The following is a 23943-nucleotide window of genomic DNA, read 5'->3' as shown; positions in this document are numbered from 1 at the left end:
ACTAAAATTGTACGTACGCCAAAAAGCCAAAGTTTGCATGTGCCAAAAAAAAAATCAGTTTTATAAAACTGTGCGCACGCAAGCTGTACGCAATGTTTCCTTTATAAATCACAGGATCACCTACAAGTGTGAGTACCTGAATTCCGCCCTGTACACGCCCACTTTTTACCATATTAATGAGCCGGCCATGCAATCGTTTCCGTGTGGTGAATCACGGCGACAGGCCAGGAAAAAAAGCGAAGAAACTTAACTTTTCAGAAACGGAGAAGAGACACTTGTTGGGTAGGTGGAGGCCCGGAAAATAATTGTATTTAGTGTACGCCACAGCAGCGGGATCCCGAATAAAAAGAAGCAGTGCGAGTGGCAACACATTGCTGCTGCTGTCCACGGCGTCAGTGGGACGGAGCGGACGGTGGCGGAACTTACGAAAAAGTGGTCTGATCTGAAGGTAAATTACATCTTTCTGCTCCTTTACCAACATGTATTCAATGTATCGCTTGAGTAAGTTTGATTTTGATGTGACTTTGACAGGGATTGTGTCTGAAAAGGAGGGAGACACGACTGAGACCAGAGGGATAAGGGTAAACAGATTTTAAACTTTTATTATATATAAAACAAAACGTTAAATCGTTTCTGTCCTTCCAGAGTCTGCAGCGTTGGGCTCAGAGGAGGGTGACGTGAGGAGGGTGACGGTGACGGGCCCTCGGCACAGCGTCCGGGTCCGGCGCAAAGCAGCAGTGCACCCCGGGCGCATGGCACATCAAGCGGCCGGGTGCTCACTGGTGCCCTCATTCAACACACACACACACACTCGCTACACCATACCCCCCCCCGCAGGATAAAATGGAATATGACTGAGCACTGATAGACCAAGTGAGGAAACACCATCCTAAGGGAGCCCGCCCCCCCGAGAGCCGCCCCTCCCCAACTATCCAGGCCAGGACAACCCCCAGGACGGCACCCCCGCAGGTAGGCCAGACAGAGCTCCCGGAGTGGAGGGCCCCCATGAGGAGAACAATGGAGCTGAAAACTAAGAGACAATAAATAAAATAGATAATAAACTAAATGAAAAACCTCCTAAAACAACATAAATTAATGTTAATATGAATTACTGAAAGTAAAACAAAATAAATGAGTAAATAAATAATAAAACCTTTAAGAGAAAATTAAAAGACAACGTAAAAAAATGACAGGATAAATGAGTAATACTAAAAGAATAAAAAGACTTAGTTAAAAGCTAAATAGGTGAGTCTTGAGTCTGCGTTTAAAAGCATCAACAGACTCAGTGGCCCTGAGGCCCTCTGGCAGGCTGTTCCATAGGCGAGGGCCGTAATGATAAAATGAGGCTTCACCAAAGGTTTTGGTTCTAACATTGGGAACAGATAAAAGACCAGTACCGGAGGACCTCAGGGTCCGCGAGGGCCGATACGGTAAAAGCAGGTCAGACCGATAAGAAGGCCTGAGGCCGAGACACTTAAAAACTAGTAAAAGAACCTTAAAATCGTGTGCGAGTCATCAAAACTATAATAGTTCTTCTCACGTTTACTTCCTACAATCTGACATCTGTATCGCTGATTCCCCTCCAGTCTCCAGAATGTGCATACCGGTACACATGCCTCAGAGTTTGCTTACGGGTACGCACACTTTCCCGTCAAGTTTGTTTTTTATAGATCACAACATTTGCGTGGAAAGTGGCGTACGCACAAAACGGGGTTGGAAACGTGCATACCTTTGTGAGGAAGGTCCGAATCCTGCGGATATTGTAGAGGGCAAATCTGCAGGATCGGGCCACAGCAGTGATGTTGGGGGTGCAGGATAGTTGGTCATGGAGGATTACACCCAGGTTCCTCGCAGTTGACGACGGCAATACTGTGATGCCCTCGACAGTGACCGACAGGTCCATGCGAGGGCAATCTTTCCCTGGGATGAAGAGGAGTTCGGTTTTATTCAGGTTAAGCTTGAGGTGATGTGCAGTTGTCCAGACAGAGATGTCAGCCAGACAGTCCGAGATGCGAGTTGCAATGTGAGTGTCAGAGGACGGGGGAAAAGAGAGGAACAGCTGGGTGTCATCTGCGTAGCAATGGTAGGAGAATCCATGCGATGTGATAACAGAACCTAGTGATCTGGTGTATAGTGAGAACAGAGGCCGTCTCAGTGGAGTGAGCAGTCCTGAATCCGATTGATTAGGGTCTAGGAGGTTGTTCTGTGAGAGATAGGATGACAGTTGGTTGTAGGCGGCACGTTCCAAGGTTTTAGAGAGGAATGAAAGAAGAGATACAGGTCTGTAGCTTTGGATGTCAGTAGCGTCTAGGGTGTTTTTTTTAAGGAGAGGCTTCACGGTAGCTGTCTTAAAATCCGCTGGAATGACACCTGAGGTGGTGGAGGAGTTGATCAGGGTGGTGAGGAATGGCAAGATGTCGTGTGAGATGTCTTGGAGAAGAGAGGAGGGAATCGGGTCGAGGGAGCAGGTGGTGGCACGGTTAGATGTAACAAGTGCGTGAACGTCTTCAGAGGTGAGGGGGGTAAAGCTGGTAAGACCATCCAAGTTGAGAGTTGGGGGAGATTTCTTCTGGGAGGGAATAGGCGTGAATGAGGAGCTGATGTCATTTACTTTCTTGGTAAAGTAAGTTGCAAAGTCATCGGCAGTAAGGGAGGAAGGGGGGAGGGGTAGGAGGGGTGAGGAGGGAGGAGAACACGGAGAAGAGTTGTCTGGGGTTGGAGGCAGAAGAGTTGATCTTTGCCAGGTAGAAGGCAGATTTAGCTGCCGAAACAGTTGAGATGAAGTCAGAGAGGAGGTGGTGGTAGTGAGCAAGGTCCTCGTGCTGGCCTGATTTCTTCCATTTTCTCTCTGACGCTCGCAACAATGATCTGTTGGTTCGCAGAGGTTCAGACAGCCAGGGAGGGGAGGGAGATGATCGCACAGGTCGTGAGATTGGGGGACAGAGAGTGTCCAAAGAAGAGGAGAGTGAGGACATCAGGATGGAGGAGGCTTCCTCAGTAGGCATTAAGGAGAACTGTTCTGAGGATGGTAGCGAGGAGATAACAGTTGAGGAGAGAGCGGAGGGAGTGAGGGATTTCAGGTTGCGGCGGCTGGTGACCATTCGAGGCGTAGAGGGGAGGGATGTGGTGGGCTCCATGGGGAGGGAGAAACTCACAAAGTGGTGGTCAGACACGGTGAGCAGGGTAACAGAGAGTGCCGAGATGCCACAGGATCTTGTGAAGACAAGGTCAAGTTGGTTCCCGGCCCGGTGAGTTGGTGGAGAGGGGGAGAGTGTAAGGTCAAATGCGGAAAAGAAGTCAATGAATTTAGATGAGTGCAGCTTTCCCGAGTGGATGTTGAAGTCACCGAGGACGACGAGTGGTGTGCCATCATCAGGGGAGCAGCTCAGGAGGGCATCCATCTCATCCAAAAAGTCACCGAGAGGACCGGGTGGGCGATAGATCACTATGATGTTGAGTTTGAAAGGAAGGGTGACAGAGACGGCGTGGAATTCAAGTGTAGATCGGGGTAGGTGGTCCAGAGGAAGGACCTGGTAGGACCATCTGGGTGAGATGAGGAGCCCAGTTCCTCCTCCTCGTCCTGTTCGTCTTGGGGAGTGTGAAAACGAGTAGGCAGTTGAAAGGGCAGCTGGAGTGGCAGTGTTTTCTGGGGTGATCCAGGTCTCCGTGAGGGCCAGGAAGTGGAGAGACTGCAGGGAGGCATAGGCTGAAATGGTGTCCGCCTTCTTGACTGCAAACTGGCAGGTCCACAGCCCCCCTAGTACTTCAAGTTCCTTACCGGTGGAGAATGGTGGGTAGCAGAGATTGGATGGGTTACAGCCTCGAGTGAAGGGTCTTCTCCAGTGTGATGTCCTGACTGGGATAAGACACATGGCTGCGAGGGGGGGGGGGGGGGGGGGAGATGTTATGCCTACTTCAGTGGACTTCCTCGATGGACTCCCACAGGTAGACTCCCTTGTCTTCATTCTGATTGCCAGACGCTGCAGCTGACGCTGTAGTGACAGCCTTTTAAGTGCTCAGTTTACCGCAAGTACTGAGTGTGACCCCTCCCTCCAATCAAGTCTATTCACTACAGCTGAGCTAGCTCAAACTTAGTTGATTACTCACTTAGCATAGACAGATTCACTAGAATTTCAACAACAAGCTATCAACACAAGACTAAATGTTACAACTAGCTTTACTCACACAATGCCTAAACCCAAATCTACAATTAGTTTCTGACTTACCAACAAGAGACAAAGCAGCCTCCTTCCTTTCTCCAGACAAAATGTGGAGAAATCTATCTAAACACTTGCTTTATAGAAATTATAGTAGCTATTTTTTTTATATTTATGATGAATACAGGCAGGAGATGTGAGTTGTGAGTCAATGCAGGGAAGCCTGTTTTGAGCTGGTGGCAGTCAGGGTCCAGGTGCTGATGCCCAGGATATACTGCCTGGGCATCAGGAGGGGGGCACAAAAATCAACCAACTGAGGAGGAGATGGAGGAAGAACTGATTGTGCTTCGGTAATGCAGCACTGTTTGCACTTTTGATTTATGTAGTTGCACGTTTTGACCTCGGTTCTGCAGTATTAAAGTAAATGTTGTTAAATCAAATTGTTCTTTTTCCTTATTATGGGGATTGATTCCTGGGCCAGTGGTTACAATGGTGGGGCCAGTGATCATCAAAAGATTTACCTTATTGTCCACCCCTGCAGCCATGTAATGTACTTCTCCTATCAGTTTCTTTTACGTTCGCAAATTATAAATGGTCACTTAATAATAATCCAGTCACTTTACTGCAAATGGAGGTGGGTGTCCATTATGGGTGTTCCGAACAATCTGCCATTATTATCGGCTTGTATTTATCCAAAATAGTTTGATTGGTGGCCTGTTGAAAGACCCATCAGACGCCAAATAAATTTATTTACAAGCTGCTAATGCCCTCACTGAAGTTGAGTTTGGTCTCTAAAGCCCCTTTGCAGCCTGTCCAAGGCGAGACTGTTGCACTGTTTCTCCAGCCCGCTGTTTTGTATGAGGTCCAGACACGGAATGGGTGGGGCATTATTGCTTCACAGCTAAGCCATCAGCGGAAGCAGTTACCAAGCCGAAATGACGTCTGTGTAAAAGAGACGGCCAGTGTAAGTACCGGTTGTATTCGGCCTGGCAGATCAGCTCAGAGTCCTGCCTTCACAGACCGGCCTGGAGGAGAGCTCCTGGTCCAAACTACGGGAAATTCTGTTACATTTTCATTTGCTATTTCATAATTCTATTCACTTCTGATCATTTTGTCGAGGGTTAGGGTTAGTCGAGGAATTAACAGTGTAGATTTCAAATGTTGGCAGTTTTATGGAAATTGATGGAAAGTCAGTTTGCTCCAATAAACTCCACAAGTAGGCAAGCTGACCCCGCTGACCTCCCCCTGGTTTTCTGGTGGAGGAACAGAGCACAGTTGGACTTGCTGGAGGCTGCTGAGGGGCTGTGGGATACAGCCAGACGGCTGAAAGTCTAGCCAGGTCCATCAGAGCATGTTGGAAACTAGAGAGAGGGCATGAGGTCTGTGGGCCCTCACTTTTCTCTCACCTGCTATGTCTCTCCAGCCTCGGTCAAGCCTCCAGATTATATATTTAACAAAAAAATCATTTTAAATCTATATTTGTGTTAACTTTAGACTAATTTATCAGATATCATTTCCTTATTATTATTATTGTTATTATGATTAGTATTGTTATTGTTCTACTTCTTTTATGTTTTGTCTGTACATTTATGGAGGCTTTACTGGGCTGGAGAGGCAGTCATGGCAGCAGAGAGGTCAGGCTCTACAGCCAGGAGTGTGAGGACACTGGAGGACTGCCGATAGCGGAACGCTCAGCTGTGGGTATGTATACCGCACACCTCAGATTTTCAATTTGCCATCAATTTTATTCAAATTGATTTTGAATTTAACAATGCAATAGCAAATAGAAACTTTCCCGTTGTTTGGGCCAGGTAGCCTATCTTTACACTACGGGATCAAAAGCTCTCATCCTAGGCCTGTCTAAACCAAAACATCACAGCTAGGCTAATGATAGCATTTAGCAACACCTGGAAGGGTACATCTGATAAGAGGCAGAGGAGAGGCAGGTTCTAGGCATGCCCAGCGAATCGGTTAAGTCTATCCCACATATAGTCAATTATAATGTTTGACATAATCTCCAGATGCAAGACCCAGAGCTGAACTGCCAGGGCCAGCACATCGGGTACCTCCAGGATGGCGGAATTACATGTGCACGCACTCTGTGCTGTCGTGTTACAAGTCAGACCAGTATGCTATCTAAAATCATAACTAGAGCAACATTTTGTAATGAGGGGACTTCTTTCCAGCAGGATTAAAGGACCTCTATATAAAAGGGGCTTTGGTACAGAGTGTCTCTAATGCCTCATTCAGACTACACAATATCAGCCTGACTCTATCCCAACAGCGGTGTTGGCTCAGATTGGGAACAAAAGGGTGTCAATCAATCAATTTATAGTGTGTAGTGTTGGCATAGTAGACAGTAGGCTGGTACACATCACAATGTCCCGTCAAAATGTTTGTTCACATCTACGGGCAATTTAGGGTCATCAATCATTGTGAAATTGCAAGAAAACAGACGATGACACACTTAACATGCAAATGCTGCAGTGACCTGAGCCCTCTGGGCCCTCTCTTGTGGGGCAAAAGTGCTAACCTCTATACAACTGTGCTGCCCCATTAATTACATTTTATACATAACATACAATGTTAAGAAAAGTTCAAACAAATGAATAATGCTACAAAATAGCACACAGTCACTGTGATTGTATTGGCCAAATACTGTATACAGCAATTGGCAATCCCAAAAGTCCTAATGGGAGCACCCATAGTTTCCAACAAAGAACAACAGGGAGTGCATAGTGGCCCATTTTTGCTCACCTGCTGCTAACCAGAACAAGTATAGAATAGACACGCATACAGTAGTTATGGAACTGACTTATTCTGAAGATATAAAGTGAAGTCCATGTGGCATCCAATATTTGTGAATGTAATTCCATTATAACTTTGTCATTCATTCTCCAGCAGCCTTCCTTCTTCCAGCAGCACTAGAAATTAATTTGTGCCAATCATATGCTTCCCCCCTCTGAGAGTGGCGAACACAAGAAATCAGACCCTGGTGCGTGTATGGAACACAACCTTAAACACAGCAAAGCTGAATGATACAAATCCATAATATCCACAGCCTCTGTGTATTAATTAGTTTACATTATCCATGGCATTTAACTAATCTATTCCTTGAGAGAAAAAAGACAAGGTTGCAGTTATTAAAAATTCTTGCCAGGAGTGAAATTCTAGGGGAAATTCATTTACAGGTCCACAGAGCATGGGTCAGGATTTTGCGGTAATTGTCTTGTTGAATTGCACCTCTCTGTACCACCTGAGCCCTGACTCTGTTCTGCTGGAGGGAAAACAAACTCAAAATCCCTGGACATATGTGGCGAGGATCTGCTCAGTTTCCTTGCCACAGCAGTGGTTTTATGCAACATCTGTACTGGCGTACTAACATCTCTATCTGATATTTTAGGCAGTGTCACTGCAGAATCTATTCTTTTATCGTTAGTTGCTCCCTAACTAAAAAAAAAAAAAAAAAAAAAAATCAAGGCTATTATTTACTTTCCATTTCAGAAAATAATTAAAATCATTAAGTGCACTCTAATAATTGGATTAAAAGAAACCCGTGGGACAGGAACTAAATCAATTAGCTGGCCTTGACTTATTTTCACACATCACATCTTAAGACAAGTGAGGTGCGATAATTCACTCTGGGGACACATCCAAACACATGCCAAGAAGGAGCCTAACATGTACAAAAGTTAAACAGTCAAAGTCAAACGCACTTTTGAACAGTGCGACTGTGCATTCCCGGTGCATCTGCCACAAGCCCAACATTCAAATCTCACAGGGACGCTCAAGAGATGTTTCTACCCACAGGGTGCACTTGATCCCTCCCATCAAACAAGTATTTGTTCATTGAAGGGGGGAAAGTCAAATACTTTCACATCTCTTTAGCTCTAAGGACTACATAAAGGTGAGCCATAAAGATAGTTTTCACTGAAGGGTAAACATTGGGGGATTATTGTCTGTGCTCCACATGACGTGCATCTTGGATTTATTTATTTATTTAACAACACTCATTTAGCTGCATTTTGTATGTTTTTAAGCTGCAAAGTAGCACATTTCAGATAAAACAATTTCTATGCATTGGTTGATATGAACCCTGCAATGTCCTCCCCACCCCTGGTAGCTAGACCTGTCAAGCTTCCTGTTGTCCCTGGGTCCTTTATTTCAGAAAGGTAAACACAAGCAGCCTTAGTCATAGCTGTGGATCACTGATTTCAATGGCCAGCTGATTTAATCAGAAGTAGCTTCTTAGCAAGTAAACTCCATAAGTTGGGTGAGAATTCTGTCTTAGCCTTACTTTAAATGTTTCCTGCTGACTTTAAAGGACCAATCGATGACTTGCAGAGCATTAATGTGGCAGCAAACAACTATTAGCTATGTAACGATATAGAGGAGTTAGGGCTACCTGAGCAGAGAATTAAGTAGCTGTCATTCGCTGTGTGTATTGTTGTTATGGTTGGCATAGCTGGGTTGACTCGGTTTGTACATGTGGGAGTGCACCATTGGCTGGCTCATTGCTGGCTCATGGACTATTAGGTCTGTCAGCACATAGCTACGAGCCCCCTGCTCCGTCATTGCCAGGTTGCAATCAAAATGCTCCCTATATAGCGGTGCAGGGATGCAAATGACATGTAAATTAGTTAGCATTTGTGAATTTCCGGTACTCGTCTTGGAGTCAGTGGGTTTTTTTCATGGGTTTTGGTTTAGATGCCTAAAATAAGGTCTGTGGTTAACAGATAACAGATATGGTTAAATGTTTGTTACATATCCCTTTCATGAATTTTGAAGCTTTTATGTGTCTCAAAAAGGTGGTTGCTAACAACACTACGAAATGTCATTGTGCCGATGACTCAGACTGTGATTTGATGATCATCTTGCCGAACAAAACTAAACTTTTTAGGAACCAGTGCAATGCTAACTTTTAGGGTTAGCCTCCAAAAAACTGGACTATCAGTGTTTGGGAGAGTGGTTTAGAGAGCTATAAACGACAAATGAGCAGACATATATATTACCGAACAGGTGCTCTGTTAACACAACCTTAAGGCTGCCATTTGAAATGGTGTATTAGCTGCATAGATGTTTTGCAGCGATTACCAGAGCATAATAAAATGTGCAATAACTTGGGCCTGTTTCTAGTATTAAACATGAATGTTCCACAAGGTATAGTGCCACAGATTATATGCTCCCATTTTAAAAGATTGCAGACTTTTTGTATGCAAACAAAAGGCACATTTCTCAGTTTGGTCACGCATTTGTTAAAATCTGTGTTAGTGTGCATGACTCCTTTGCCAAGATAATCCATCCACCTAACAAGTGTGACATATCAAGATGCTGATTAGAGAGCGTGATTATTACACAGGTGTGCTTTGGGCTAATCACAATAAAAAAAGCTACTTTAAAATGTGCCGTGAATTGAATGTTCATTACACGTGTAATTTCCAAGAAATTGGCCGTACACCTCACAACTGCAGACCACATGTAATCACGGTGGCTGAGGATCGCCACATCCAGTTTCTTCATCTGCGAGATTGTCTGAGACCACTGACCAGGACACATTGGCCAGACACATTGGCCAGACACATTATTACACATTGTACAGAAGCACACCCCTAGTTGCTGCCAAGGGCATTTATTGCCTATATGAGCATGCCTCTGAAGACAATGTTGGCAAGTCCTTGAGACCCGTTCTTAATAAGCTATAAAATAAATGAATAAATATACCCCCCCACCCCCCTTGCTTTTTGTGCAAGCCATGCAGCTACTTTTAACGTGATTTTCAACCTTTCCCTCTTGGTGATGCCTTATAAAAATGTGAGTGCAATGTTAAGAGCGATGCTACAGCTACTGCAAAAGACAGAAATGCGGGAGTAATAGACAGACACACATTTTGTGTGTGTGTGTGTATGTGAGAGAGAGAGAGAGAGAGAGAGAGAGAGAGAGAGAGAGAGATTGTGCGATAGAGGCTTCTTCCAGAACATAATTTGTATGCATAGCGGCTAGTGTGGCAGACAGCAGGCCTCAGATACACATTTTTCCACATTTGTCCACATTTATGGTCAAATAGACTGCATTTGCATCCAAATTAAACAATGAAGATGGTAGGGGGGAGCCAATTGTTTAGAGCTGAGGGTTTTCTGCACAAATAAATAAAGATCACATATTACAAGGGCTGAGGAAAAACACCAAACAATTAGTCAGAGAGACACTTGGCAGACTATTCCAGAGCATATTAGAATACAACTAAGAGTTAAATGGACAACTGACCCCAGATCACTGACTGTGGGTCAGCTGATTCTTGAATTAATCAAATGCAATGTTTTGTTTGGGAATATGGCCCAGTACAGCACAATATCAATTTAATTGAAAAGGACCTTGAGGAAGGTGCATTAGTACCTCACCTTGAGGCCACAGCTAACTTGCTATTGTGCTTAAATATCAACTAAGTGAAGTGATTGCATGGCACATATTGTATTCCTCAATAAATTAGTGTCTAATTAAATTACCAGATACTAAATTGACAGCAAACCTTCCAAGCATGAGAGTAATGTTTTTTTTCTTGCTTTTAGGCAAACTATAATTCTGCTATACTATAGCGATGCAGGGGCTGTGTTCACAAAACCTCCTAGTACAAAGAGTTGCAAAAAATCTTTTAAGAATATCACCTTAAGTTAAGACTAGATCCTGGTAAAGATAGAAGTTATTCACAAAGCATCTTAGCACTTAAGAAAGGAGTAGGGAGGATGGCCGAGCCTGGTTCCAGGCATAGGCACAGTGGGGCAATGCCCATAAATCAGTTCTCTATAAACATCTGAATGGAGGATACCTACCATGGTTATGCAGGGCCATTTACTTTATCAAATCACCTGAAAATAACTCCACACTCATGCTGTTTATAAAGGCGATATCTAGTTGCCGAGTTTCATCATAGCCTCTTTGCAAACATGCAATAATTAATATTAGTGGATTTGATCGAATAGTGGCATTAGAACGTGCGAAAAGGCCACCAACTTTGGGCTTTCATGGCCAAAATGCCTGTCTTTACTCAGGAGATAACTTTAGATAAATTACCCCAACACTAGTCGTTGGTGACCAACCTCCTTTCAAAGCAGTCTAGAATGGGACCTGAGGCCGACTTTTAAGAGGCTTGAGAGTTTCTTAAGCAGAGGAGAAATAAACGAACAAACAAATAGAACAATTATCAGCCTGTGTAGGGTGCAACAATTTCTACGCTACTTTTAAAGTCAGCCTATGGCTTATCATGTATTCATTACGTAATAGTAAGCATAATCTTACTCATGATTACACCATGTCTAAACAATATTTGGTGACGAGGGCCATCACAAAGTGCATTTTCTTTATCACACCTCTTTACAAGGATGTGTCAACCACACCTCTTCACAATGTTTGAGGTCAATGTTTATGTCCCTTCCTTGCTCAGAGTTGCTCTGAGGATTTTCCTCTATCACTGCTGCACTAGGAACCCTCGCTGGTTTGTTTTAGGCTAAGAGGGGTCAGTAGGGGCCCAGCCTAATTTTCTCCCAGGGGCCTCACAAAGGGTTAACTATGAATACAGCTATCTCTCTGCCACTGAACTCCACACATTACCATATTAATCAACAGTGCCATTAAATATACCCCCCCCCCCTCTGCATTACCAGGGAAACCCATCGTGGACCGCAACAGTGCATGACATTACCTCAGCCCCGTTGCCATTGTTGGGCCTTTGAGATACGGTATAGTTTTCTATCAACACTTTTTCTTCCACTGCCCCTCCTTTAATGTGAATCAGCCAGTGAAGTGGAACGTGCTATTTTGGTCTTGCTCATGGAATTTGTTTGCACAGCAAATCAATGTCCACACATCCAAACAAACGTGATCACGAAGCAAATATTTGAGCATGCAGAAAGACTGCGCAAAGGTCTCCAGCTCTGAGCATACAATCCCTAAAACCCAGGAATAATTAGCTTACGGTGCTGTTCGCCTATTGACTAATTGCAAGCCCAAAAGTATCCCCTGTCACATTGAGGTGTCAGTTGGATGAAATTCTTTGAAGCTGAAAACCCTCACCTTTGGTTCAGATAAGTATCAAGTCAGTTATTGGTGCAGTGTCCCCTTAAATTCTGCCAGAAATAAAAATGGGTGTATTTGCACAAGTTTCAGTCTCAGTGTTCCACAACATACCAAAAAAATGTGCATAAAGCGTTGCAGCTTGGCATCTTGGCTTTTAATAATGCACTGGCTGCGATGTAGCATAGGGACAAGCACATAGAGAAAGGGATATTGCCATAAAGGATGGAAAAAGAAATGAAAAGAAGGAAATTTGAGAGCAAAATCAAGAGCATGAGAGGTGAAAGATTCGGCATGTTTTTCGACCCACTTCTTCACCTCATTCAGTCTGAGTCAGTTTGCTGATTGTCGCTGTGCAGCATTCACGACCCTTCATGTGATTGGAGCTGAGTGTCTCGGGTCTTGTGATAGCGGGCAGCGTGTGGTGAATGTGCTCCAAAATATTCACGGAATCCTAGATTGGCTCCTACTGCGAGTGTGCTTGAGGGGGTAAAGGCCCCTTATTGATTACAATTGTTCATCAAGAATCAGTCTGATACACTAAAAAAAAAAGAGAGAGCACTTAATAGGAGAACTCCACGCTCCACCAGGTCCTTCATCAACAGCATGGGGACTAGCTGGTCACTATAAGTAAGGTTCAGCAAACAAAAGAAATTTATCACTTTCACAACTAATACAGCAACTAAGTTCAGTAAATAACTCACTCACTCAATCTACTTCAGCCGCAATAACTCATTATATAACACATAATTGCTCTGTGTACACTGCTGTTTTGTGAGTGGGTGTCAGTAAGTACGTCCCTTATCACATATAAATGAGTGTACCTTGCATCTATATTACATTAGTACACAGTAGAATCTGCCATTCATTTACTCTCTATGCTCAATATGGGCAGATTCAAAGAGGTGGAATAATAAGAATTGTGTCCCCTCTTTCCAGTCTTTCTGCTATGCTAAGCTAACTGGCTTCTTTGAATGGAAAGATATAAATGGTAATCTTCTCATCTCATCTAACTCTGCAAGAAAGCCAATAAATAAATAGAAAAAATACAAGCCTTTCAGCCCACAATTTTTTTCTAAATGTGCATTTTGATGTTTACCGAAAGCTAGAAAAACACAAGATTTCTTAGCATGTCTTCTTCCAACAGCCACCACAGTTGACATAAACATTATTACACAATATAAGGTCATTTTTTTAATCTCAAATCATTCCAGTGTGCAATGAGTCTGAGATAAGAGGTGCCATATAGTCATTGGTCAACAGGTTGGGAACACAGCCTCTGATTAGTTGACAAGTCGGCAACACAACCTATGATTGGTCGATAATTCAGGAACACGGCTTCTGATTTGATGAAAAGTCAGGAACCTTAAGCCTATAGTATAGTAGGCTATAAGTTAGACCTAAGTGTGGTTGTATTTCAGCATTGTAAAGCAAACTGGAAAAATATACATTGTAAAGTTGCCTGTGATAAGAAAAAGTTTTTCAATCCTGTTCTATGTTCTGTTGTTTATCAGTAAACTGAACTTCATCAAACAAATGCATTATTGATGTGCTTGTGAACACAACACTGAAATGACCTATGACGTTTTCGGCGGATGTAGGGGGTGAAAGACCCCTGTCGGTTCTAGTGGTAACACAAGAGCAGACTCCTGTAAAGTGGTTTAGGAAACAACTTGTTTCAATAAACAAAACTTGAGTAGTTGACCTTTATTTAATTAGCACCTGACAGTAAGTGGCTCCTCCTGAGCCTTCATGAATGTTTAATCAAAATAGCAACTCCCCTTCTGTTTCTCAACAACCTGCTCTCGCTCTCTCTCACTCCCTCCCTCTCCACACAAATAGTGTACACTAAATGAAACCCCCTGCAGCCCATCTCAAACGACGTGTATCTTGTGCTTTGCATTGTCAAGCAGGTTTGGAGAACTGGAGCAAATTCAACAAGATGGATACTAGTGAAGCCTTACCAGGCCTGGACTGGGACAAAAATTCGGCCCTGGACTTTTTGGTCCAGACTGGCCCACCACCACCACAATCCACGCGCAGATACTGTGCCAACTCGGCCTGTTGATGTACTGTACATATAATCACACAAGCCCTTAATAACACTATACTGAATAATATCCCTTTATATTCTGGAGCTTTGAATAAAATAAATGATGACTACACAGTTTGTTGCTCATTTGCTCTTAAGAAGGATACTGGAGAAAGGATTTAAGATTCAAGAGTACTGTTTATTTAACTTTGACTGGAAAAAAATATGTAAAGCATATTTGAACAAATTGGACAGTGGGCACGAAGAAAGTGTATTGATACTTAAAACACTTTAACTCTGGTGACCTGATTTGGGGGATGTAATTATAGGTCAAAAATTGTGAAAATAGCAGATCTACATGCTCAAACCACACCACATTGCAACATGTGAGTTTTAAGCTTGTAGATCTGCAAATGTGTGGCATGCTTTGATGAAAATATAAAATAGTGGTTAATAAAATCAAGTATTAAATAATCAGGATAGTATATTATTTTCCAACACTTTAGATAACTATCTTTAGTTATAACACACCACACACTATGCAGAGATCTATTATGTCAAGTAAAGTCCATAGACAAAGGTTCTGAATGAGTGTTTATCCACAACATGTTATCTAGCACACACACCTGCTATCACCACCAGCAATCTCCTCCTCCTCCTGTACCACCATGGCAGCGGGAGCCTCACTTTCACTGTCCGCCTGCGACACCTGCCTATAGAGGGACCCGCCGCAGCCGGCGCCGCCGAAGCCTTGGAGCCGGAGGCCACGCCGCCGACAGCCCCCGCTGCAACAAACATGTTTAATATGTTTCTGCTCTTAGCGACATCAGTAGCGAGAGCTTTTTTTCCTTTTCCCGCAGTTTTTCTGCACTGCCTTTTCGTTTTCTCTCCATTTTCGCTTTGTGTGTGTTTCTCTTCTTTCTCATAATGATTGCTCATCATTAAAGGTGATTGGACGAAGGGGGGGTCTGGAAAATGGGTGGGACTACTGGCCCTCTGTAGCCTATCATAGGCTGGGCCAGGTATTCTTAGATAGACAAGCCACTGGGCCTCTAATGTGTCTGTGGGCTGCAGCTGAGCTCTGTGGGCCGGTCCATCTCTATCTCCCTGGGCTACAGCAAAAAAAAAAAAAAGGCAGCCACTGCCGGCCCATTATTGACCGGCCCATCGGGAAAACTCCTGGTACTCCCTATGGCCAATCCACCCCTGAGCCTTACTGGGAACAATTACTGATGTTACTCAGCCTCAGCCAGGTGTAAATTCAGCAGACACCTCTTGCACCCATATGTGAGACATGCATAAACATCATGCTCACATGGAAGAAAAACAATATGCGACGAGGGAAACAGCAGCAATCTACAAGCAGACTCAGATCAATGACTCTCCTGCACCATTCCATTCTTATTTTGCATTGGCAACAATTGATGGTGTAGTATGGTGCTCAAACATTTCTGTGCACGAACACAGCCCTGCGTGCTGAGTGGACAGGATGATCCGGGCGCTGTCGATTTTTTGCAAAACAAACAACAGGCTCTACGTGCGCGCATTTTTGTCTAAAACCGGATGATTTATGTTGTTCTATCGGAGCATAGTGTTGGCTTCTGTGAATATGATCAAAAAAATGTTGCTGACTGGGACTTTAAAAACAGATCATCAATACAAGTTGCTTTACTTTAGCCAAATGCCTATCAACATTTTTGCTTTTTCATCGGTAGTGTGGCTAAAAACAAATGCATGGTTATGGTGCTGCACATTCTAATCAACAGCTTGAACACATGTCAAATATTTGCCCAATTTTGTCAAAAAATAATGACGTGATGATATTGATAATTATATTTATATTCATACTACATGTTATTACAAAATGTGACAGTTACTCTTTAAAAATATTTATATTTACATATTTTTATATATATATATATATATATATACACAGTATATATTACATGCATTACAACCAACTGCATTTTCATTTACTCATTTAAGCTGAATTTGACTTTGACCTCTATGACCTGTGGTTTGGTCTTATTCTAAAATGCCATATAGAAGTTCACCTTTTTGTCATCTTACAAATAACTCCAGGGCGTCATGTCAAAAGCTCATTCAAGCCTTTATTTCTACCAGGGTTGACTACTGCGATGCCCTTTTGACAGCCCTCTCCAAAAAGCTTCAACTTATTCAGAATGCAGCTGCTTGTTCTTCTGAGTTCTTTAAAGGAACCAAAAGGTCAGAGCTCATCACCCCTATTCTTCACTCACTATGTTGGCACTGGCTACACAGAATGGAATATAAGGCAATGCTGCTTGTTTATAAATCGATACATGGAGTGGGACTAAAATACATAACATACATGCTTATGAGAAGCTGTTAGTGGTACCCAGTTCCAGATCTAAACTTAGTGAATCAACCTTTTGTCACTATGCTTCGCATCTCTGCCAAAACTCCCTGTTGCTCTTAAACGTGGCTTAACCCTCAGAACTTTGAATCAGGAAAATGGATGAATTTTTAAATCTTATTTTCATTTAAACAACCAGCAATGTGAAGGATAGGGGTGAAAAGTGATAAATCAAATGAGCACCAGGTGTACTGATTGGGGCACCAGCGTACCAGGGTACCTTACAAAATGCTTCTTTATGCTTCCTCTTCTAAAAGGGTATACCCTAGGAAACGCTTCATCACATTCATCATGTTCCCTCCACTGGAAGGACATCCTAGCTGGAATTTCAACATGTTTCCCCCACTGGAGGAGCCGAAGAGGGCACTTAATCATGTTTCTTCCACTAAAAAGGCACCAGAGGGCACCCATTTTGGGAAAGTATAATTCATTTGAGCCTGGAATGAATAATATAAATATTGTCATAATGCTGCCCAGTGTCTGTGGTCTATTGGTTTTGTGCCTTCAGCCGTTCGGCCCCTCATCTCTGGAACTCCCTCCCACTATCCATCCACACCACAGAGTCTCTCCCCACCTTTAAAACCTCCCTCAAAACATGTTCAGACTGGCCTGTCCCACCTAACTCCACTTTCAAACTCACAGATATGTTGTTTTTATTTATTATTTTTTTATTTCATTTAATTTGATCCATTATTTAAATGTTTGCTTGTTTTAACTGTATTTACCTGTTTCAACTGTACTTTCCTGTTTTAAACTGTAAGGTGACCTTGAGTGTTAAGAAAGGGGCCCTGAAATAAAATGCATTGTGTACAGGAACACAAATTGTCAATTTGTCGCTCAGCAAGAAAACAATGACAATGGAAAGTCAATAAGGATTGTTTTTCATGTTTGACAACATCCATGTGACTATAAAACAGGTTTTAGAGCTAGTGACGCCCTGGGTTCCTCCTGGTGCAGTGAGTCCTGCATTCCTCCTGGTACAGTGGGTCCTGGGTTCCTCCTGGGGCAGAGGGACCTGGGTTGCTCCTGGTGCAGTGGGTCCTGGGGTCCTCCTGGTGCAGTCTAGGAGGAGATCGCCCAGGACACCATCCTGACACATCAGGCATGCCCAGAAGTTGTCAGGAGTGCATACAGTCATGTGAGGGCCATACACACTGGGTCACATTTGCAGTTGCTGTGATGAAAATCACCCAAGTTGGATCTGCCTGTGATTTAAATTTTGTATTCAATTTTCAGTGATTTGGAATCCAGCCCCCAATGGATTGATGATATTGGTTATGATTGACAGTTGTTTTGTCATTCTGTTCTCAACAAATTGTACAATTTACATCAGTCAAAATTTACCTCATGCAGGTTTAGCCCCTCCCTCCAATCAAGTCTATTGACTACAGCTAAGATGGCCGAAACTATAATTGCCCAGTCAGTATGAACAGCTTCACAAGAATTTAAACAACAAGCTATCTAGACAAGACTAAATGTTACAACTAGCTCTACTCACAGAATACCTTTAAACCAAGTATCTACAGTTATTTTCTGACTTACCCTTCCTTTCTTCAGACAAAATGTAATCATCAAGCGATTTTAGTGTTCCCTTTTGAGCCGTGTGTATATATATATATATATATATATAGTCTGAATGACATGCCTGGCTACTAGAATCTGTACAGGTTTACTTGGTTTAAAAGGTAACAGTGGTGATAGCACAACAGACTTTTTTATTATACATTCATATCCTGATTGTAATCTAATTTCACAGTGTTCCATATTTGCTTTGAATCCGTGTCTGACATTTCCTCTGTGACTGTAAATATCTGTGCATTAAATGTCCCTGGTAATTAAGCTAACAAGGGAGCTTTTTGTTTGATTTCTCCCAGTATCCTGACTGTACAGAGTGCCTCTGAAATAAAGGCAGGCACCACGCCAGTAGATTTTTGACATAATCAAACTGACAAAATATGCAGAGACATTGGCTACAATGTCATATTACAGCAGCGAGAAGGGGGGATATGCAACTCTCAGCCAGTTGAGACAAAGGGAATGGAGAAAAATGCTCTACCCTCAGGTACATTGTTGCTTTGTTCCTCATTAAACTTGCATTGTTTGAAGTGTTTAGCGACTGAGCTTGTTGACACAGAGGTGCCGCATGATGCATATGAGGCAAACAAGTTCCACTGCCAAGCAGAAGCTGAGAGCCTTTACGGGCGCAGTAATGAGCCTGGAGGAAATGTAAAGCAGGGGAAGATGAAACAGACTGTGTGATCCATCAGCTGTTCAACCTCTCGATTTCTAACAGCTCTTCTGAGCTGCGATGGAAAAAGCTGATTGACGAGTGGAGCGGGGTTGGGCTGGGACTGGAGCGGCGGCTGAGGGAAGAGATGAGGTATCAGGTGGGGGAGAGCTCAGGGATTTTCACAAAGCGCACATCTGAAATATTAAATTTAGCACTGAGCAACAGTTGCCTTTTTCAAGTTCAGATTGAATTATCCTATATGGCAACGCCATTATGTTGGGAATTATTACATGCTCTCTAGGAGATTTGGTTTATTCATCTTGCCTATTGTTGACAATGACTAGAGCACTCCCCGGAGAGTCGCCTAGAGAATTGATTTCTGACAATCTATGATTCACCTCCTCTAGTATCCCCACTCTTCTCTGACACTCCAGCAAATCAACTAAAAGGCAGAGTCTGACAGCTCCTCACATCACACTCCATATAAACAGCCATTATTTCTTTGGAAAGCTCTTTGTGTCTTGTACGGGGGCTTCAAAGTCACCACATCCTTGTTAAAACGAACCATGGTTGTTGAAGGCACACAGTGGGACTTTGATGCGGGGAGAGACGATGTGGAAGAATGGATGGCGAGAGAGAGAGGCAGGCAACTTCCTCCAAAGGCAGATTTGTGAGCACTTCCACGGTTCAGCATCCCCAGTGGCTATGTAATGCTTTAAAGCAGAAGAACGACCTCTAACACAGAGCCGTCAAGGTCACACAGTCAGCTTGGGTTAAGTATCAGTCACAGGAATATAGAAAAGTCATCCACAGTTTGGTTTCATTTTGCAATGATTGCTTTGCAGACCTCAGACACCGTGTTTACCAAGCAGGTTAAAGATTGAGTTTGTTTGTAGAAAAGCAATGCTCTCTTATCTGTTCATTTCATATGAAGGTGGAGTCAGGAGATGACTAACAAGGCATCAATAAGATGTAATGGGTTGTTGTAGCAAATTAGATTATGAATCTAATGGGAAATATCATGTGTTTTATTGTAATGAACCTGCTCCACTGCAATTGCCAATATCTGAATGAATTAAAAAAAAAAATATTTTGTTACTTAATTTAATTTATTAGTTGTTGTCTACTTGTATTTACAAGTATTTACTCTTATGTTTAAGAACAATAAAAAAAAACATGTGAAATGACAACGCGTGTGATGGCAAGGAATCTGGTGTTCATGTCGGAAAGTTATTGTGAAGAGACATTTTTTTTTACACATGTATTTCAAGCCCAACTAAACTTCACAAAAGTCTTTAGACCTCATCATCTGGACACTCCATTAACTAATTAATTAATTTAATGTCCATTAATTCATTTAACTCCTATGTTACATTTGTACAAAAAAAACAAAACCGTTTACCTGAGAAATAATTTGTTAATTTGTGAACAGAGGTGTCAGCATAAACCTAGCAAGATGTAAAAGATTGATCAACTTCACAATGAATACGAATGCGTCTAAGATACTTGTCCTTGTTGTGTTTTGCTCATGGTAAATGTGTGCCATAAACAGGCCTTGGCTCCAAGCAGATGCACTTAATGAATCACAAATTGAATTTGCAATGCTACAGATTCGTATTTAACGGTGTGGGGGTGATTCGACTGCGTCACAAGACATTGTGATAGATAAATGGCAGAAGAATCCCCCCCCCCCCCCCCCCCCCCCTCCAGTCAACGCCTCTACGTTTCTGACACGGCCATTCCACGTTGCACTGCTTGAAAAATGAGCTCCGTGGAGGCATGCAGTCCTGCTATGAGATTGCACTTCATAAAGGGGAACAGCTCACAGGGGTGAAATTCCACTGTAGGGTTATGGATTTTCCAGTACACCACTGATAGATTGCACTAATATAACCTCAATAAAGAGTTTGAGAACAACTTTATGGATGTTTTCCCTCTTTTGTCATTTCATTTTTCTCTCCTTTGATGTGTGCTCCACTTGATTTGTCAATGTTTTTTTTTTTTTTTCTTTCTTTGGAGCTGTCACTCACGAGGTGCAACGTAACCTACTGAACACATTAGTCGTGGGATGTGAATCAGAAAGTGTTTCATCCCAGTTTTTCACAAGTTGATCCTCAAGCAGCTTGTTTTGTTGTTGTTTTGGAGACTGTGATGTGTACATTCACTCCTAAAAAAACACCACTTGGCACCAAGGAAAATTACTTTAAACTTTCTGGTTGAATCATCTGTATGACTAACATTCAGCCAAATTATACAACATGACTAGTTAACAGTGGGATTACATTCATCCTACAGACATGTACATTCTCTGCTATTGTATCAAGTGTCCATGTTTTAAATTATTACAGGCTAGATGTTGTACTGGTTCTGGTGCTAATGTAATCAAACATCACTCAGAAAGTGATTCCATTGGTGAATTTGACTGACCTCAACAGAGGGACCAACCATTGAATGCAAATGTGGCAGGGCGACCGCATGTCTCAATTTGAAATGCTGCAAATGTGACCAAATGAACCAATAAAACTAGTGCATCGTCATAGGTGAATTGAGACTAGCTGTAATGCGTTGATGGGAGCTGATGAAAATATATAAAGTATAAATATAAAACATCCTATACTCAACATTTATGTGGGGACAATGGAGGGAAATTGAATCCTGTCTCAAATGCTAGGAAAATAAGTTGACATTTGTGGTCCTGCTTGCTCAGTCACCAAGTGTGACCTGCTGAGCCCATCTCCCAGTTCGCTGACATCTCGTCCCTCCTGCTCGCTTCCAGTCTGAGGCCCCACTGTGCCCTTTCTCAGCCTGGTCAGCAGGACCTTGCCCCCCACAGCTGCCTTCATCAGTCTCCTGATTTCTCTCTCTCACTGCCCTTCCCTGCCACCCGCGGGAACGATTCAATCACCTATGACCCTATCCATCTTTTAATGGTGTCCGGACACTCCAGGGTCCACCTGCGCCCCATAAAAGGCTCTTCTCACAGTTTGTATTCTCTCCTTGGTGCGTCCTCACTATGATCCTCTAGGGTTAGATGGTGTGTGTGTGTTTTACCTGTCATGTGGGGACATAAATCTGATAACACACTCGTCGAGACAAGTGCGTGTCTCCATAACGTAAAACTTTAGTAAAGACTTGGTTTAAGGTTAGCATAAGGTTAGCTATTTGGTAGCGGATCTGGCTCCAGGAAATGCATGTAAGTCAATGTAATGTCCTCAAACGTCATTAAAACACGCCTGTGTGTGTGTGTGTGTGTGTGTGTGTGTATGTGTGTGTGAACATCCCCTACAGCTTTTCCCTATATTCTTTCTCTTCTGAGACCTTGACCAGTTTTGGGTTTGTTTATGAGCACATGTTGGGAAAGTCCAGAGGAGGTGAGCCATGTGCCAGCAAAACCATATGGCACTGCTGGGATGCAGACACCTGCTGTCGGACCGGCGAGAGTGCTTTCAGACTCATTAGAAATTAAAAGAATTTAATGACTTCACAAACAATGCAGATTCATTTCCTGCGTGACTCCTTTTTACCCCCACATGGGCAACTTATCCCTTTTACGTTGCAACCCGGTGTGTCTTTAATAACTCACTGTGTGTGTCTGAGATAAGAGGCTGGAAGTAATTACAAGAAACAGGAAGAGTTACCGTCTAATTCAATTGAACGAACAGTGGTTGTCCAATCATAACTGAGCAACCATAAATACAGGTCAGACCTGTCAAAGCTTGAGGGATATTAGAAAACATTTTAAAAGCATGAAGGCTGATGCCTGTATTCTAGCCTCTACAAACAATGAAAACATTGTTGGAAATTTGATTTAACAGTGTGCTTGTCCAACATAATCTGCAGTCAAAAGCATGTCCGGCTAACTAGCTTACCACCTCGGAAAAGGGACTTTCTGCAGCCCAGCAAGAGACAAGAAGTTGCTACGGCTCAGTGGGGACAGGAACTTGTTGTCATGTGAACCTTCACCAAGACATGTGGAGCCGGTGCCAGGCAGACCCCCACCAGGACATTCAACGGATGCTTTGTGTGATGTAATAGACAGGCCATGAGTTAGTTGTAAACTGCACCTTTTATTCCCACCTATCCCTACTTTATGAAGAGTCATGCTAAATGACCTGCACATTTAGGTCATTCCACAACTTCATCATTTAAAGTGACTTTTTCCTTCATAGCCACATTTCACATTTTGATAATGCATCAATTCCTGGCTAAGTTGTGTTGCAGTAAATTTTAAATACACCCATCTTGACAGCTGGTCAGCCATGAAAACATTTGGCTTGAGCTGCAGCTTGGATGGACAGCAGCAGGCTTACAGCACTAATCAGCCTTTCTTTCTTTCTTTCTCACCCAGATTAAAATGTAAAAAAAAAAACACTTACAAACACTTATCACAGGGGGTAATCAAATCAATGATCTTATTTATTTATTTATTTTTTTGGTGGGACAGCCTGGTGAGAAAGCGTCTCACACACTCGGACATGAAGGATGCTGCCCACTCCCAGCTGCACTTCCTCGCTGAGCTGAAGACTCCCTCCTCGCTTCTGAGACTTCCCTTCCCTCTGTGTCTTGAGCTCCCCGTGGCGGCTTAGCAGAGGGTGGGCTGGGTGGTCTCACTGCTGCACTAGATTGCAGCTTGCATACGCAAAGCAACAGAGTTAGCTTTGTATCATATCATCACGAATGCAGTGTTTACCCAACAAAACCTTACTTGGCATGGCTGAAATAAAAAAAAGAGTGAACATTAATGGACTTTTCTGTAAATGTGCCAGTTAAGTCATATTAATAATAGTAATTATAATAATTTTCAATTGTAGTCTCTAAATCATGACATACATTAAAGCTACTAGATGTCGCGCTCGCACTACCCCCCCCCCCCCCCCCCCCCTTCCATTGCATTCACGTCACAACACAGCTGTTGCTCAAAGCGCATGCGCCCTCAACGGGTTGCCAGTGTTCGCATTAGCTAAAAGCTAGCTTTAACGCTATCTTACAGGTCAAGAAGAAAAGTAGCCACCTCGGCATGAAACTCCTTCAGCTGACTCCGACGATCAAACACTGAACCAAC

Source organism: Eutrigla gurnardus, assembly GCF_963514095.1.
Source record: "Eutrigla gurnardus genome assembly, chromosome: 1".
In the NCBI taxonomy this organism is placed as follows: Eukaryota; Metazoa; Chordata; class Actinopteri; order Perciformes; family Triglidae; genus Eutrigla; species Eutrigla gurnardus.
Note: the sequence above shows the minus strand (reverse complement) of the source record.